The sequence below is a fragment of the Megascapheus bottae genome, unplaced genomic scaffold (assembly GCF_031878675.1).
Source record: "Megascapheus bottae isolate mThoBot1 unplaced genomic scaffold, mThoBot2.hap1 HAP1_SCAFFOLD_41, whole genome shotgun sequence".
NCBI lineage: Eukaryota > Metazoa > Chordata > Mammalia > Rodentia > Geomyidae > Megascapheus > Megascapheus bottae.
In genome coordinates, this window is record NW_028327585.1 from 1,923,006 (window position 1) to 1,940,689 (window position 17,684).

The following is a 17,684-nucleotide window of genomic DNA, read 5'->3' on the forward strand; positions in this document are numbered from 1 at the left end:
ATTACATTTTAATTTCCATAACCATGCTAAAGGTAGACATCCATAAAGTATAAGTATGAAAAGGGAGGCAAAACTGAAACAAAAACAATAGAATTTCTATGAAAAACATACATCATTTCCTTGTATTATATCCTACTTTTAGTATATTCTAAAAATAATTCACAAGTTAAAGTTACTTTAAAGCAGCAGCAATTCAAATGTTTCTCCTTGCAATTTAAATTATTAGAAATTTATTTCCATAAATCTTAGATCAAATTAATATTCCATCTCTATAATTCCAATGTTTCAGTAGATTCCAGTTAATTCTAAGTATGTAATGAATACCTACCATGAAAATCTCTATCACGATGGAAGGAAGATGGCGCCGAGACAATAGGGACGCTGCCTAGCTCTCTCTGACAAAAAGAGAGAACCAGGGAGTCCCACGAGCCAACTACCTTAAGAAATCCACAACAACAAACTCAAAAAGCAACGGAGAAGGACTCAAACTGGAAAAGAAATCCAGATAAAGCTCACATCCAACTATCTCAAAGAATTTGGAACTTGAAGACCCCTCCCACAACTCTCGCGGCCAGATCCAAGCTGCGAAAGACAAGGCAAGCCGCGAAAAGCGGCAGCTGGCGCCGGATGAAGCCGCGAAAAGCGGCTTGACCGGGTGCCGGCTCCACGCTGGGAATGTGGCGGCCACATACAATTCCACTGTCATCTCTCTGTGTCTGCTCACAAACCAAATCCACCGGTCCACGATTTCCCTCCCCTCCTCTAGGTTTCTCTGGTTTTCTTCTTTCTTCTCCCACATAGTTTCCATGTGCTGTAACATCACCTCTCCTTTCTCCTCAGCCGCCCTCTCCACTGGTGGGTGGGTGTGAGCCCTGTGCTCCCGAGCCTGGGAGCAGTGCTCACACAGCAGGTTCTTGTCCTCCTCACAGAACATGTGCTTGGTCACCCGGTGGGTCCCACACTGGTGCTACTGGGAGCTCAGAAATCGTTGGAGGCTGGCTTTTCCCATGGCGGAGACCACCCTGCTCAAAACCACATTGCTTCGCACTTCTCCTTGCTGGGAGGGCTCCCTGCACGGAGGACTCAAACTGGAAAAGAAATTCAGATAAAGCTCACATCTAACTTTCTCAAAGAATTTGGAACGCGAAGACCCCTCCCCCACCTCTCACCGCCGGATCCAAGCCGCGAAAGCCGCGGAAAGCCGCGAAAAGCTGGGAAAGTGGCGGCGGGCCTAATCCACGAAAAGCGGGGGCAGTGGAGGGCACCAGGCTGGGAGCCCAGCGGCAGCAGAAACCGGCACAGAACCGGGAGAGCGAACGGTGGAAGCCGCAGAACCCAGACAGGGAACCAGAACACCAAGCAGCGGAACCCAGACGCAGAACACAGGCGGCGGCGGAGACCCGAAGGGAGTGAAAGACTCCCCACCACCGTGGAGCACCCGAAGATGGACGCAGAGGCGTGAGTAATACAGTGCGTCCCCAAACACATCGGGAAAGCGGAGCGGGTGCCAAGCAATAGAACTTAACTCAGACCCCAGCACCCCGCCCGAGAAAGACTGGCGGGAGCAGGGGGGCATGGAATTTAGAATCCTGTCCCTTCCCTCAACAGTCCCCTCCCTCAGGCCATTGACTGGAGATTGACAGGCGGGCTACCCATAAGACCCAATACACCACCAAGGGAGGCGGGGCTCTCCCAACTCCCATCTGCCGAATGGGCTCAACCCCAGCCCTCTGACTGGAGACTGACAAGCGGGGGGACCCTAAGATTCAGCACCCCACCAGGGGAGGCAGAGCTGTCCCAGCTCCCACCAGCCCACCAGGCTCCTGTCCCAGGCCACTGGATCTGGAGAGTGGAGGGCGTTATGACCCTGCCTTACAACAGTAGGTAGTGGGTGCGGGAAAATAGGAGCCAGCATCTGCCCCCCCTCAATTTTTCAGTGGGGCATCCTCCAGCTGGGAATCCTGAGCAAGACACCACTGAGGGGCACTCCAAAGTCACAGACTCTGACAAAGCAGTGGAAACACAGCAGGGATCTGAAGGCCCGACCAGCAGCTAAGCTCCCCTTCTGAGAACCAAAAAGGCAAGGCTCCGCCCTTCGAGCCGACGTCCCCAGCTGGGCCCCGCCCCTGGGAACAGAGGGGTCTCCTGCTGGTCCTGCTGAGAGCCCCTAAAACTCTCAATCCCCAGACCCTTGGCTTGGGGCTGCCCCTGGAAGCAGCACAGGAAAACGTCCACATCCGCTCTCAGATGGAAGCTCACAGATCCATCCCATGGTCCACTGTGAGGCCACAGGTTGGGCTATGAGCTAGTCGTGCAGCAACACATAAGTTTTATTCTAATACTTTCCAAACTTTGTACTCAAATACGCTACCTACTTACCCCCTGACCTCTCCCATTCTATTTTTCTATCTCTGGACCTCTGCTTGTCTTTCAACCCTTATACTGCATGGATCTACACTTGATGGCTGTTGAGCAACACTGAATATCTAGGTGTTTAATTATTCTCTAGGCTCAGAGGGACTTAAAGACAATAGAGATTGGATTGAGAGGCTTATTGTTTTGGGTATAAATCGCTTATCAGTGTTATTAGACTGGTCGGTAATTGCACAAAAAGAAAGAGTGATAATACGAATCAAAACTTGTGAACATCTAGAGTTTGCCAGCTACAGAGGTCTTGGTTGGTTATATCTGAAAGACTATAATCGTGTTTAGTATTAATCTTGCTCCCATTTTCAAATGGGCAGAACAAGAAACTCAAGAAAAATGTCAAATCAAGAAACAATATCCCCCACCTCCCTCATCCAATGTAAACAGCCAATGGAACAGTTACTGGTAAACCTAGAGGAGAGTCTTCCAAGTGCTGTACAAATGCAATTGATAAACAACATTAATGAAAAATGTGAAAATATAAAGAAAGAGATAAGGGAGGAAGCCATAAACAAGGTGATAAATGAAAAAGAAGAAGCCATAAAGGAGGCCATAATAAAGGTTTTTCAAAGAAAGATAGATGAATTCATACAATCCACAAATAAAAAGGTGACTGAACTCCAGCAAATGTTGAAAGAAAATAAAGCTACTGAGCTAACCACTCAAATGGAAATCAAGGAGCTAAAGAAATCCATACATGTTCTAAAACAAGAGATGCAAGGCATCAAAAATGAGCAATTAGAAGCAAGGGAGATGAAAAATAAAGTAGATAGCTTTGATAGCAGGTTAGACAATGCAGAGGAGAGAATTTCCGGGGCTAAAGATTAGTTATTATAGAGAAAGAACAGAAAATGAGTCAATCCAAATCTAGGAAAAATGAGAGAGCGCTTCAGGAGGTCCAAGATACAATTAAGAAGCCTAATTTAAGGCTAGTTGGAATTGAGGAGGGCGTGGAGAAAGAGGTCAATGGTATTGGAAATATACTTCAGGGAATCATCTCAGAGAATTTCCCAAATATCCAGAAGGGCAGGCCCATCCAGATATAAGAAGCTTTTAGAACCCCAAACAGACCTGACCAGAAAAGAACATCCCATCGCCACATCGTAATCCGAACTGGATCAATAGAAAAAAAAAAAAGGATCCTAAAGGCAGCCAGGGAAAAGGGTTCAGTAACCTATAAAGGAAAACCAATGAGAATAACTCCAGATTTCTCAGCAGAGACCATGCAAGCAAGAAGTGACTGGAAGCATATATGTCATGCCCTGAAGTCAAATAACTACCAACCAAGAATACTGTACCCAGCTAAGTTCTCATTCATAACTGAGGAAACAATAAAAACATTCCATTCCAGGGAAAAGCTGCAATAATATGTTGCAACAAAACCAACACTACAGAGAATTCTGAAAGATGTTCTATACATAGAAAACCAAAATAAATGCAATATAGGGAAAGAAATGGCACCTAAACAGCATACCACCTAAGGACCACAAGAACTGTCAAGACACAGGCCCAAATAAAAGCTTTTAAAAATGGTAGGACCTAATAAATATCTCTCAATGCTAACTCTCAATATCAATGAACTCAACTCTCCAATTAAATGGCATAGGCTGTCTAGTTGGATCAAAAAGCAAGAGCCATCGTTCTGCTGTCTTCAAGAGACACATCTTACCCAAAAAATACAAGCATCTCTTGACAGTGAGAGGTTGCAATAAACTCCATCAAGCTAACGGCCCCCATAAACAGGCTGGAGTTACCATCCTCATATCAGATAAAATAGACTTCAAACTAAAATTAGTAAGAAAAGACAAAGAAGGTTACTACATACTACTAAAGGGATCTTTCCTCCAGGAAGACATAACGATCCTAAATATTTACACACCCAATCCCGGAGCTCCAAACTTCATCAAGCAAACTTTACTTACACTGAAACCATTCATACATCGAAATACAGTGATTGTCGGTGACTTTAACACAACACTCTCCCCTATGGACAGATTGACAAGGCAAAAACTCAACAGAGAAACCATAGAACTGAACAAATATAGACCAACTAGATCTAACAGACATCTGCAGAATATTCCACCCAGCAACAACACAATATACGTTTTTCTCAGCAGCACATGGAATATTTTCCAAAATACATCACATGTTAGGCCATAAAACAAACCTGGACAGATTCAGAAACACAGAAATTATCCATGCACACTCTCATACCACAAAGGCATCAAACTGGAACTGAACACACATCTCAACCAAAGATAACCCTGTAACTCATGGAGACTGAACAACACATTGTTGAATCACCAATGGGTCATCGAAGAGATCAGAACAGAAGAGAAATCCAACAGTTTATGAAATTTAACACTAAGGAGCACACAAACTAACAACTCCTTTGGGACACAGCAAAGGCAGTACTCAGAGGAAAATTTATAGTGCTGAGTGCCTACAACAACAAGTTGGAAAAATTGCAAACCAACAAGTTAATGTCTCACCTTAAGCTCCTGGAAAAAGAGCAACAAACCAACCCTAATCCCAGTAGAAGAAAGCAAATAATTAAAATCAAAGCAGAATTAAATGATTTGGAATCCAAAAAAACTATAGAAAGAATCAACAAAACAAGGAGTTGTTTCTTTGAAAGAATTAACAAAATTGACAAGCCCTTAGCAAATCTTACCAAAAAAAGAAGAGAGCATATCGAAATAAACAAAATCGCAGATGAAAATGGTAATATCACGACAGAAATTACCAAGATCCAGAATATCATGAGGGAATACTTCTCAAACTTTTATGCCAACAAAGTTGAGAATCTAGATGAAATGGATGAATTCCTAGCCAATATTAACATACCCACACTGAACCAAGAAGAACTAAGCCAACTCAACAGGCCTATTTCAAGCTCTGAAATAGAAATGGCAATTAGAGAACTTCCACCTGAGAAAAGCCCAGGGCCAGATGGATTCACAGCTGAATTCTACAAGGTCTTCAAAGCAGAGCTCACACCAATACTCCTCAAGCTCTTCAACGAAATTGAAAATGAAGGTTCCTTACCAAACTCATTCTATGAAGCCAGTATAACCCTCATCCCCAAACCAGACAGAGATTCATCAAAGAAAGAGAACTATAGACCTATATCTTTGATGAACATCGATGCAAAACTTCTCAACGAAATACTGGCCAACCGTCTACAACAACTCATCAAAAAAAGTATACACTATGATCAAACTGGCTTCATCACAGGGAGGCAAAGCTGGTTCAACATATGCAAATCAATTAATATAATTCAACACATCAACAGGAGCAAGGACAAAAATCACATGATTGTCTCAATAGACGCCCAAAAGGCATTTGACAAGATCCAACACCCCGTTATGTTAAAAGCTCTGGAGAAACTAGGAATCCATGGAATATTCCTCAATGTAATAAAGGCTGTGTATGAGAAACCTACTGCTAGTATTACACTTAATGGTGAAAATCTAAAGCCATTCCCTCTAAAATCAGGAAGGAGTCAAGGATGCCCTCTCTCTCCACTCCTCTTTAATATAGTACTAGAATTCCTAGCCAGTGCAATAAGGCAAGAAGGAAGCATAAAGGGGATCCAAGTAGGGAAAAAGGAAATAAAACTATCCCTCTTTGCAGATGACATGATTCTGTATTTAAAGAATCCTATAGACTCTACTCCCAAGCTCCTTGAGCTGATTCAAAGATTTCGAAGAGTAGCAGGCTATAAAATCAACCCTCAAAAATCAACTGCCTTCCTTTACGCCAACAGTGAGAGGAACGAGGCAATAATCAGGAAAGAAACTCCTTTCACAATAGCCTCAAAGAAAATAAAGTACCTAGGAATTAGCTTAACAAAGAATGTAAAGGACCTTTTGACGAAAACTATAAAACCCTAAAAAAGGAAATTAAAGCAGAACTAAGGAAATGGAAAAACCTCCCATACTCCCTGATTGGAAGAATCAACATTGTGAAAATGACACACTTGCCAAGAGCTATCTACAAATTCAATGCAATACCCATCAATATCCCAATGTCATTCTTTAAAGAAATAGAAGAGGCAATCCAAAATTTCATATGGAATAATAAAAGACTCCGTATAGCAAAAACACTTCTTAGCAGAAAGAACAGCGCCAGAGGAATTTAAATTCCAAACTTTAGACTCTAGTACAGAGCTATAATTCTCAAAACACCTTGGTACTGGCACAGGAACAGGCCTGAAGACCAATGGAATAGAACTGAGGACCCAGATATTAAATCACAGACCTATGGCTACCTAATCTTTGAGAAGGGAGCCAAAAAAATAGAATGGAAGAAAGACAGCCTCTTCACCAAGTTCTGCTGGCAGAACTGGTTAAGCACCTGCAGAAAACTAAAGCTGGATCCTTCTTTGTCACCTTGCACTAGAATTAACTCCAATTGGATCAAAGACCTGGAGGTAAAAGCTGACACACTGAAAAGTTTACAGGAAGGAATAGGAGATACACTAGGCCTCCTTGGCACAGGTCGAAACTTTCTTAACAAGGACCAAGAATCACAACAAATCAGAGAAAGGCTGGATAAGTGGGACTGCATTAAACTGCAGAGCTTTTGTATGGCAAAGGACATAGCTAGTAAACTAATCAGGAAGCCTACAGAGTGGGAGAAGATCTTCACCAACCAAACAACGGACAAAGGCCTCATATGTAAAATATATCAACAACTGAAAAAATTGAATCACTCCAAAACTAACCTCCAAAGTAACAACCATCCCATTAAAAAATGGGCCAAAGACTTAAAGAGAGTCTTCTCTGAAGAAGAAACAAAAATGGCCTATAGACACATGAAGAAATGCTCAACATCTCTGGTCATAAAAGAAATGCAAATCAAATCAACTCTAAGATTCCACCTCACTCCAGTTAGAATGGCCAGGATCAGGAAAACGAATGATAACAGATGCTGGAGGGGATGTGGCCAGGAGGGATCACTACTACACTGTTGGTGGGAGTGCAAACTCGTTCAACCACTATGGAAAGCAGTGTGACAGTGCCTCAAAAGACTAAACATAGAACTCCCCAATGACCCAGCAATTCCACTACTTGGCATTTACCCAACTACCCAGAAACAAGGACATACTAAACCCACTAGCACAACAATGTTCATTGCAGAACTATTCGCCGTAGCAAAGATATGGAACCAACCTAGATGTCCCTCAGTTGATGAGTGGATCACCAAGTTGTGGTATTTGTACACAATGGAATTCTATGCTGCTGTCAGAAAGAATGATATCACCCCATTTGTTGGGAAATGGAAAGACTTAGAAAAAATCATATTAAGTGAAGTAAGCCAGACTCAAAGCAACATAGGCTCAATAATTTCCCTCATTCATCTAATCAGTAGAAACCTTGGGCTCTACTAGCAGAGATTTGCAATAGAGCAAAATCTTGATACATAATGACATATAATGTGAGGCTAATTGAAAGGACCTCCAGGATAGTGAAACAAAAGCCATATAATGAATGATTGTTGTCCTTAATATACTATGTTATCTCTCATCTCCTTTGCTGTCCTTTGGTTATCTCATATTGGTATAGTATCTCACTTTGTTATCTGATATATTGAATTTATTTGCATTTGAATATTTGAAATTTGATAGTGAAGGGGGGAAAACCAAGACGGGCGGGGGTGTGGGGGGGAGGGAAACGAGTACCAAGACATGTGAAAGGGTATCAATGTATGTCAATTAATGCACCTTCTGTCTGGCAAATATCATGTAACCCTTTTACTAATTACAATAAAAAAATTGTTTCAGGAAAAAAAAAAAGAATTGCGCTCTTGGGAAAGATGGAATTGGTCCTTGCTCGAGCCTTCCAGGAAGAGGTGAGATGCCTCATCTGCATGGACACGTTGATGGACCCGGTCACCATCAAGTGTGGCCACATTTTCTGTCGCCTCCGCACTCCACCGGGGGTCTCTGAGATTCCCGTGTCCCTTCCCCAAGTCAGAGAAACTTCCCGCACTCGAGTGGCTGTTGGACAGCATGTGTATAAGCAGAAGGAATCCCTGTGGAACGCAAAGAGGAACACCCCAGTCATGTTTGGGGGACCTAGTTAGAAGCCAGTGGCAGAAAGCCCAAGCAAAGGAGTGGTGGCCAGGTGGTGCCTGGCCAGTGTGGTTGATATGCAAATGAGATCGCCTGAGGCACCACCCCTGGGAGCGCACATCCCCCTCTCTGGCCACAGCACCTCAGCCTATAAAAGGGCTGGAAGCCCGGGGAGGTTGTCTTTGGAGCAGACCCTGCTGCAGCCAGAACCAGCCAGCCTCCTGGTACACAGGAACAAGGCAGCGGTGGCGGCGGAAGAACCTGCTCTTTAGAATTGCGCTCTTGGGAAAGATGGAATCAGTCCTTGCTCGAGCCTTCCAGGAAGAGGTGAGATGCCTCATCTGCATGGACACGTTGATGGACCCGGTCACCATCAAGTGTGGGCACAGTTTCTGTCGCCCCTGTCTCCGCCTTGCCTGGGAAGAAGCCACGACTCCGGCCAGGTGCCCTGCGTGCAGGGAGCCCTCCCAGCAAGGAGAAGTGCAAAGCAATGTGGCTTTGAGCAGGTTGGTCTCCGCCGTTCGAAAAGCCAACCTCCGGCGATTCCTGAGCTCTCAGGAGCACCAGTGTGGGACCCACCGGGTGACCAAGCACATGTTCTGTGAGGAAGACAAGAACCTGCTGTGTGAGCACTGCTCCCAGGCTCGGGAGCACAGAGGTAAAACACACCCACCAGTGGAGAGGGCGGCTGAGGAGAAACGGGAGGTGATCTTACAGCACATGGAAACTTTGTCGAGAAGATAGAAGAAAACCAGAGAAACCTAGAGGAGGGGAGGGAAATCGTGGACCGGTGGATTTGGTTTGTGAGCAGACACGGAGAGATGATGGCGGAATTGTACGTGGCGGCACCCCACACCAGTCTCCAGGGGGAAGGCGAAGGACCACTTGTAGAAAGCTTTCTCAACCAAGGAAGGAGGGGTTTAGAGCAACTGTGGACAGTGGAGCTGCACTTTCTCCAGAGGCAGGCTCACCTGAGGCAGGTGTACCAGGACTTGATGACAGCCTACCGAAAGGCAGATGTGGAACTCCTCCAGCAGTTGGAAGATGCTCTGGAAAGCTGTAAGTGCGCCTTGCGTTTCATTCCCCAGCCCGTGGAGCCGCAGCTCAGTCCTCCTTCCGTTCCCGGACTGACAGAGATGCTCAGCCGGTACCAAGGGACGGTGACCTTCGGTCCCTGGATACAGAGTCCACCTCTGCTGCCTGGTCATGGGAGGACCTCTCGAGGGGCCCGGGGACACACAGATTCCAGGGAGGAAGGAGCCGGCTGCAGGCTTGCTCTCGGCGCCCCGGTCTTCATCTCGGGGAAACATTACCGGGAGCTCAGCGTGGACGATTCTTCCTCCTGGGCTTTGGGGCTGTGCAGGAATTTTGTAGGATTCCCTCCAAATGCATCCCAGGACCTTTTCCTCTTCTCCTCTGTGCCAGGGAGCAGTCCTGGCGCTCTCTGTACTACCTCACCACTGCTTCCTCTCTACCTAGAGAAGCCTGTGGGTCGGGTGGGGGTCTTTCTGGACCTAGACAATGGGACCGTGAGTTTTGTCAACGTGGCTAAGAGTTCCCTTCTCTGGAGTTACCTCAGCGGCCCCTTCCACTCTCCAGTCAGGCCTTTCATTTGCAGCACCGACCCATTCCCCTAGGCGGAGAGCCTTTCCAGGGAGTCCAGGACCCTGTAGGTGGCAGGACGGAGGAGCAGTGTGGGCGGCAAGCTGTGGGCCACCCGCCACAAGGCCGGGTTTGCCCTCCTGTTTTCATGGCAGGCAAAGGGGGAGCCACCCAGACTGCCTCAGGGGCCATTCCAACACGCAGTGTGTCTCTGTGGCCCCTGCCCCTTGTCTTGTGGCCTGGCTGGTCTCCACACAGCGGGGTACCCCCTCCCTGCCCAACCCCCTCGCCACCCCGCCCGGCCCCCTACACTGCTCCTTGGGTGCTGAATTGGGTTCGGTACTCCCAACCCACCTCGGCCTGGGAGAAGACCATAAGGCTCAGCTGGCCTTATGGTCATGGAGGTTTTCTGCCACAAAGGGTATGGAGGCAAATTCCTCGGGGTCCAGCTCTTATCCCCTCCCCAACTACGTCTCCTCCAGCTTCCACCACATCCGGCAACTCCCGCTCCTCGCCCTACCCCAAAGGCCAAATAATAATGTTCATTACAAACACGTTGTTTATTCAGCGTAAAGGTTGCCTCGCGTTAGCCCATGGGTGTTTGAGAGGTTTCAGGAAGAGTTGAGAGTTGTGAGAGGAGAGAGAGTGTTGAGAAGATTGAGTGAGGTGAAAGGGCTGAGATGGTTGGGAGATTTAGGGGAGAGTGGAGCGGGTCGAGAGGCTTGAGAGGGTTGATGTTAGGGTCCTTCTCGGAAGTCTAGGCGGGCGGTGGGGGGGGGGGAAATGGCGGTGGTGTCCATGAATTATCCCGGGGACACAGACTCTGGAGACCGGAGTCTCGGTGCAGATGTAACTTTAGTTTAGAAAACATGCTCACGTGCCCAATCCAGATTGAGCGGTGGCCACCACATCCTACCAGCAGCAGGTGTTTGGTCTTTACTGAATGTGACTGCCAGTCCACCATGTCCTTAGACACGTCCCACTTGCGGGGAGTTTTGTGGAGCTCCTACTCCAGGCGGGGAGATCCCCTGAGCGATCTAGCTCCGGACTGCTTACATCACTGGTTGTGCCGGGGTGGGGGGTGGGGTGGGGTGGTGTATGTGCCGAAGGCACAGTACCACGGGGCCGCAGGTAGCAGCCTAGGCCTGCCTGTTTTCCACTAGCTAGGAAGCCCCACAGGTTGATAGAGTTGGGAGGGAGTTCACAGGGTTAACAGACTTGAGTGAACTTAGTGGGTTGATTGAGGTGAGAAGATGGGGGATTTGAGTGAGTGCAGGGGGTTAGGACACAGAGTTGAGCGAGATGAGGAGGGTAGAGGGCTGAGAGGATTGGGAGTGTTAAGGGCAATGGGAGTGTTAGGAGAAGGTTCCGAGATTTGAGAGGGTGGAGGGGACTGAAAGGTGGAAGCGGGTCGGTGGGGTAGAGAGGGTTGAGAGATTTGAGAGGATTGGAGAGTGGAGAACATTGGAGAATGGGGAGACTTGAGAGAATGAGCGGGTTGATATGGATGAGAGGGTTGGGAGGACTCGGTGTGAGGTGTGAGAGTTGAGAGTACTGAGTGGGTAGGGATGGTTGATTGAGAGGCTTGAGGGTTTTGAGAGGGCTAAGGGTTTTAGAAGACGTTCGGGAGAGATTTTGGAAAGGGTTGAGAGTCTCCAGTGGTTGAGCGAGTCAGTGGAGAGTGAAGAGTGTTAAGCGATCTGAATGGGTTGAGTGTGTTGAGATTTGCGATTGTTGAGGGGTCATGGAGAGAGTTTAGGAAAAGTTAGGAAAGGGTTGGGAGGGTCGAGAGATTTTAGACTGTCAGGAGTTAAGAGGGTTCAGATTGTTGAGAGCCTTGGGAGTGTTGTGAGGGTTGTGGGGGTTGGGAGACTTAGGGGAGGGTTAGGAGAGGGTTAGGAGGGATGACAGAATCCAGGGTGTTCAGAGAGTTGGGAGGGTTGAGAGGGTTGAGGATGAAATGAGCTGAGAGAGGTGAGAGGATTGAGGAAGTGGAAGGAGTTGACCCCTTTAGGACAGAAATGAGAGTTGTGTGGCTGAGATGGATGGAGATTTGAGAGGCCTAAAGAATTCAGTAGGATTCCCTGCCAAGGCATCTCAGGAGCTTTCCCTCCTCTCCTAGGTGCCAGGGGCCACTCCTGGCGCTTTCTCTACTACAGCGCCAGTGACTGGTCTCTACCTAGAGAAGCCTCTGGGTCTGGTGCGGGCCTTTCTGGATCTGGACAACTGAACCGCGGGTTTGGCTAGTGTGCCTAAGAATTCCCCTCTCTGGAGACACCCCATTGGCTCCTTCCACTCTCCTTTACGGCCTTCCATTTCTAGCGGGGACCCATTCCCCTAAGGGAAGCAAGAGCCTTTCCAGGGCCTTCCACACAGCAGGAAGGAGGACCGGTCTGGGCAGTACCCTGTGGATCAACACCAGCTCCAAAGCCGGGTCTGCCAGGATGTGTTTTCGATGGTCGAAGCGGAGGGCCACCCCACCTCGACTCAGGGGCCATTCCCACCATGCCATGTGTCTCCGTGAACCCTGTCCCTTGCCTGTGTCTCCTGGTTGGTTCTAGACACCATGGTGTCCACCGCATTGTACCTACACCACTTTACTGCTCCATGAGGGTTGCATTGTTTTTGGGTGTCAGAACCCACCTCGGGGCTTGGTGAAGCCCCGAAGACACAGCAGAACTAGGAGTGGAGATTTCCTGGCCCCAAGGGGCTGGGGGCAACCTGTGCTGGATCCAGCTGTTCTACCCTCCCCTGCCTGCTCTCCTGCCTGCACTCCTCCTGCTCACTCCCCATCGGCTAGTCCCCATCCCTCCCACCCCAGACCTCAGAAGCAAAACCACATTCTGTTTTTGAACACGGTGGTGTCCATGGGCAAGACTCTTGGCCTGGCATCCATCCCCCCGGGGCCTCCTCCCCTGCCCCGCTTCCCTCCCCTTCCCTCCCCTTGCCTCCGCACTCCACCTTGGGTCTCTGTGATCCCCCTGTCCCTTCCCCAAGTCAGAGAAACTTACCGCACTCGAGTGGTTGTTGGACAGCATGTGTATAAGCAGAAGGAATCCCTGTGGAACGCGAAGAGGAACACCCCAGTCATGTTTGCAGGACCTAGTTAGAAGCCAGTGGTAGAAAGCCTAAGCAAAGGAGTGGTGGCCAGGTGGTGCCTGGACAGTGTGGTTGATATGCAAATGAGATCGCCTGAGGCACCACCCCTGGGAGAGCACATCCCCCTCTCTGGCCACAGCACCTCAGAATATAAAAGTGCTGGAAGCCCGGGGAGGTTGTCTTTGGAGCAGACCCTGCTGCAGCCAGAACCAGCCAGCCTCCTGGTACCAAGGGTCAAGGAAGCGACGGCAGCGGGAGAACCTGCCCTTTAGAATTGCACTCTTGGGAAAGATGGAATCGGTCCTTGCTCGAGCCTTCCAGGAAGAGATGAGATGCCTCATCTGCATGGACACGTTGATGGACCCGGTCACCATGAAGTGTGGTCACACTTTCTGTCGCCCCTGTCTCCTCCTTGCCTGGGAAGAAGCCACGACTCCGGCCAGGTGCCCTGCGTTCAGGGAGCCCTCCCAGCAAGGAGAAGTGCGAAGCAATGTGGTTTTGAGCAGGGTGGTCTCCGCCGTGCGAAAAGCCAACCTCCGGCGATTCCTGAGCTCGCAGGAGCACCAGTGTGGGATCCACCGGGTGACCAAGCACATGTTCTGTGAGGAGGACAAGAACCTGCTGTGTGAGCACTGCTCCCAGGCTCGGGAGCACAGGGGTCACACACACCCACCAGTGGAGAGGGCGGCTGAGGAGAAACGGGAGGTGATCTTACAGCACATGGAAACTTTGTGGGAGAAGAAAGAAGAAAACCAGAGAAACCTAGAGGAGGGGAGGGAAATAGTGGACTGGTGGATTTGGTTTGTGAGCAGACAGGGAGATATGATGGCGGAATTGTACGTGGCGGCGCCCTACCCCAGTCTCCAGGGGGAAGGCGAAGGACCACTTGTAGAAAGTTTTCTCAACCAAGGAAGGAGGGGTTTAGAGCAACTGTGGACAGTGGAGCGGCACTTTCTCCAGAAGAAGGCTCAACTGAGGCGGGTGTACCAGGACTTGATGACAGCCTACCAAAAGGCAGATGTGGAACTCCTCCAGCAGTTGGAAGATGCTCTGGAAAGCTGTAAGTGCGCCTTGCATTTCATGCCCCAGCCCGTGGAGCCGAAACTCAGTCCTCCTTCCGTTCCCGGACTGACAGAGACCCTCAGCGGGTACCGAGGGACGGTGACCTTTGATCCCTGGATACAGAGTCCACCTCTGCTCCCTGGTCAAGGGAGGACCTCTCGAGTGGCCCGGGGACACGCAGATTCCAGGGAGGAAGGAGCCGGCTGCAGGCTTGCTCTCGGCGCCCCGCTCTTCATCTCGGGGAAACATTACGGGGAGCTCAGCGTGGACGACTCTTCCTCCTGGGCTTTGGGGGTGTGCAGGAATTTTGTAGGATTCCCTCCAAATGCATCCCAGGACCTTTTCCTCTTCTCCTCTGTGCCAGGGAGCAGTCCTGGCGCTCTCTGTACTACCTCACCACTGCTTCCTCTCTACCTAGAGAAGCCTGTGGGTCGGGTGGGGGTTTTTCTGGACCTAGACAATGGGACCGTGAGTTTTGTCAACGTGGCTAAGAGTTCCCTTCTCTGGAGTTACCTCAGCGGCTCCTTCCACTCTCCAGTCAGGCCTTTCATTTGCAGCGCAGACCCATTCACCTAGGCAGAGAGCCTTTCCAGGGAGTCCAGGACCCTGTAGGTGGCAGGAAGGAGGAGCAGTGTGGGCGGCACGCTGTGGGCCACCCGCCACAAGGCCGGGTTTGCCCTCCTGTTTTCATGGCAGGCAAAGGGGGAGCCACCCAGACTGCCTCAGGGGCCATTCCAACACGCAGTGTGTCTCTGTGGCCCCTGTCCCTTGTCTTGTGGCCTGGCTGGTCTCCAGACAGCGTGGCACCCCCTCCCTGCCCAACCCCCTCGCCACCCCGCCCGGCCCCCTACACTGCTCCTTGGGTGCTGAATTGGGTTCGGTACTCCCAACCCACCTCGGCCTGGGAGAAGACCATAAGGCTCAGCTGACCTTATGGTCATGGAGGATTTCTGCCACCAAGGGCATGGAGGCAAATTCCTCGGGCTCCACCTCTTATCCCCTCCCCAACCACGTCTCCTCCAGCTTCCACCACATCCGGCAACCCCCGCTCCTCGCCCTCCCCCACAGGCCAAATAATAAAGTTCATTACAAACACGTTGTTTATTCAGCGTAAAGGTTGCCTCGAGTTAGCCCATGGGTGTTTGAGAGGTTTCAGGAAGAGTTGAGAGTTGTGAGAGGAGAGAGAGTGTTGAGAAGATTGAGTGAGGTGAAAGGGCTGAGATGGTTGGGAGATTTAGGGGAGAGTGGAGCGGGTCGAGAGGCTTGAGAGGGTTGATGTTGGGGTCCTTCTCGGAAGTCTAGGCGGGCGGTGGGGGGGGAAATTGCGGTGGTGTCCACGAATCATCCCGGGGACACAGACTCTGGAGACCGGAGTCTTGGTGCAGATGTAACTTTAGTTTAGAAAACGTGCTCACGTGCCCAATCCAGATTGAGCGGTGGCCACCACATCCTACCAGCAGCAGGTGTTTGGTCTTTACTGAATGTGACTGCCAGTCCACCATGTCCTTAGACACGTCCCACTTGCGAGGAGTTTTTGGAGCTCCTGCTCCAGGCGGGGAGAGCCCCTGAGCGCTCTAGCTCCGGACTGCTTACATCACTGGTTGTGCCGCGGTGGTGGGTGGGGTGGGGTGGTGTATGTGCCTAAGGCACAATATTACGGGGCCGCAGGTAGCAGCCTAGGCCTGCCTGTTTTCCACTAGCTAGGAAGCCCCACATGTTGAAAGAGTTGGGAGGGAGTTCACAGGGTTAACAGACTTGAGTGAACTTAGTGGGTTGATTGAGGTGAGAAGATGGGGGGATTTGAGTGAGTGCAGGGGGTTAGGACACAGAGTTGAGCGAGATGAGGAGGGTAGAGGGCTGAGAGGATTGGGAGTGTTAAGAGCAATGGGAGTGTTAGGAGAAGGTTCCGAGATTTGAGCGGTGGCCACCACATCCAGCAGGTGTTTTTGGGTGTCAGGATGCACGTCGGGGCTTGGTGAAGCCTCGAAGACACAGCAGACCGAGGAGTGGAGGTTTCCTGGCCCCAAGGGGCTGGGGGCAGCTTGCGCAGGCTCCACCTATTCTACCCTCCCCTGCCTGCTCTCCTGCCTGCTCTCCTCCTGCTCTCTCGCCATTGGCCAGTCCCCATCCCTCCCACCCCCGACCTCAGAAGCAAAACCACATTCTGTTTTTGAACAAGGTGGTGTCCGTGGGTGAGCTGGCCTTATGGTCATGGAGGTTTTCTGCCACCAAGGGCATGGAAGCAAATTCCTCGGGCTCCAGCTCTTATCCTGAGGAGCATACAATATATCTATATATTTTCTATAAACCTATGTTAGTCCTAAGTTTTTTCTGTCTTAATACAAACTTTTAGGACAACTTTATTTTTAAATTTTGTTCAGAAACAATTTTTAATTTTTTTTATCTTTTACATTTTTTTAACTGAAACACTTAACAATTTAGTCTTTATTTGCATTTGAAAATTTTTTAAGGGCTCAAGGAACTCCCTTTGCCTTTTAGTAGAGGTCCTTTTTTTGCTGCAGTTAAGATTACTGCCTAGAACTCCAACAGTTTAAACCCAAATAAGTTTTTCCTTAATGCAAGAACTACAAACATCATCAGTGCACCCAAATTATACAGAGATAAGCTTTAAAACATTTTTCAAAATACTAATTACAATACCCAGACTTTACCATCAGATTTCCAGTGTCAGTTGCAAAGAAAAAGAGGACGAAGATGGTCCACTCTTGTTTGTTTGGGTTATGTGTCCTGTTAAATGTTTGTCTTAAATGCAACAGCTAAAATTTAAAAGGTTTACATCAGACTGATATGTCTTTGAATGACCAGGGAGAATGCCTCAGGGGCCATTCCAACATGCAGTGTGTCTCTGTGGCCCCTGTCCCTTGTCTTCTGCCCTGGCTGGTCTCCAGACAGCGTGGGACCACCTCCCTGCGCAACCCCCTTGCTACACTGCTCCTTGGGTGCTGAATTGGGTTCGGTAGTCCCAACCCACCTCGGCATGGAAGAAGACCATAAGGCTCAGCTGGCCTTATGGTCATGGAAGTTTTCCTACACCAAGGGCATGGAGGCAAATTCCTTGGGCTCCAGCTCTTATCCCCTCCCCAACGACATCTCCTCCAGCTTCCTCCACATCCAGCAGCCCCTGCTCCTCGCCCTCCCCCCAGGCCAAATGATAAAGTTCATTTCAAATATGGTGTTCATTCAGTGTGATGGTTGCCTCAGATTAGCCCATGGGTGTTTGAGAGGTTTCAGGAAGAGTTGAGAATTGTGAGAGGAGAGAGAGTGTTGAGAAGATTGAGTGAGGTGTACCAGTGGTAGAGATTGCAAAATGTAAAATGTGATTGTGTTTGAGTGCAATTAGGATTGAATATTAACTGTTTCTTTGACATGTATTAGGTGATTTCATTGTAGGTGA

The 17,684-nt window shown here is 49.1% G+C and overlaps 1 pseudogene; it reads left to right on the plus strand.

Annotated features, from left to right (window-relative positions):
• Positions 1-8,797: 8,797 nt before the first annotated feature.
• On the plus strand, positions 8,798-10,143 carry LOC150039605 (tripartite motif-containing protein 43 pseudogene; annotated as a pseudogene).
• The last annotated feature ends 7,541 nt before the right edge of the window (positions 10,144-17,684 follow it).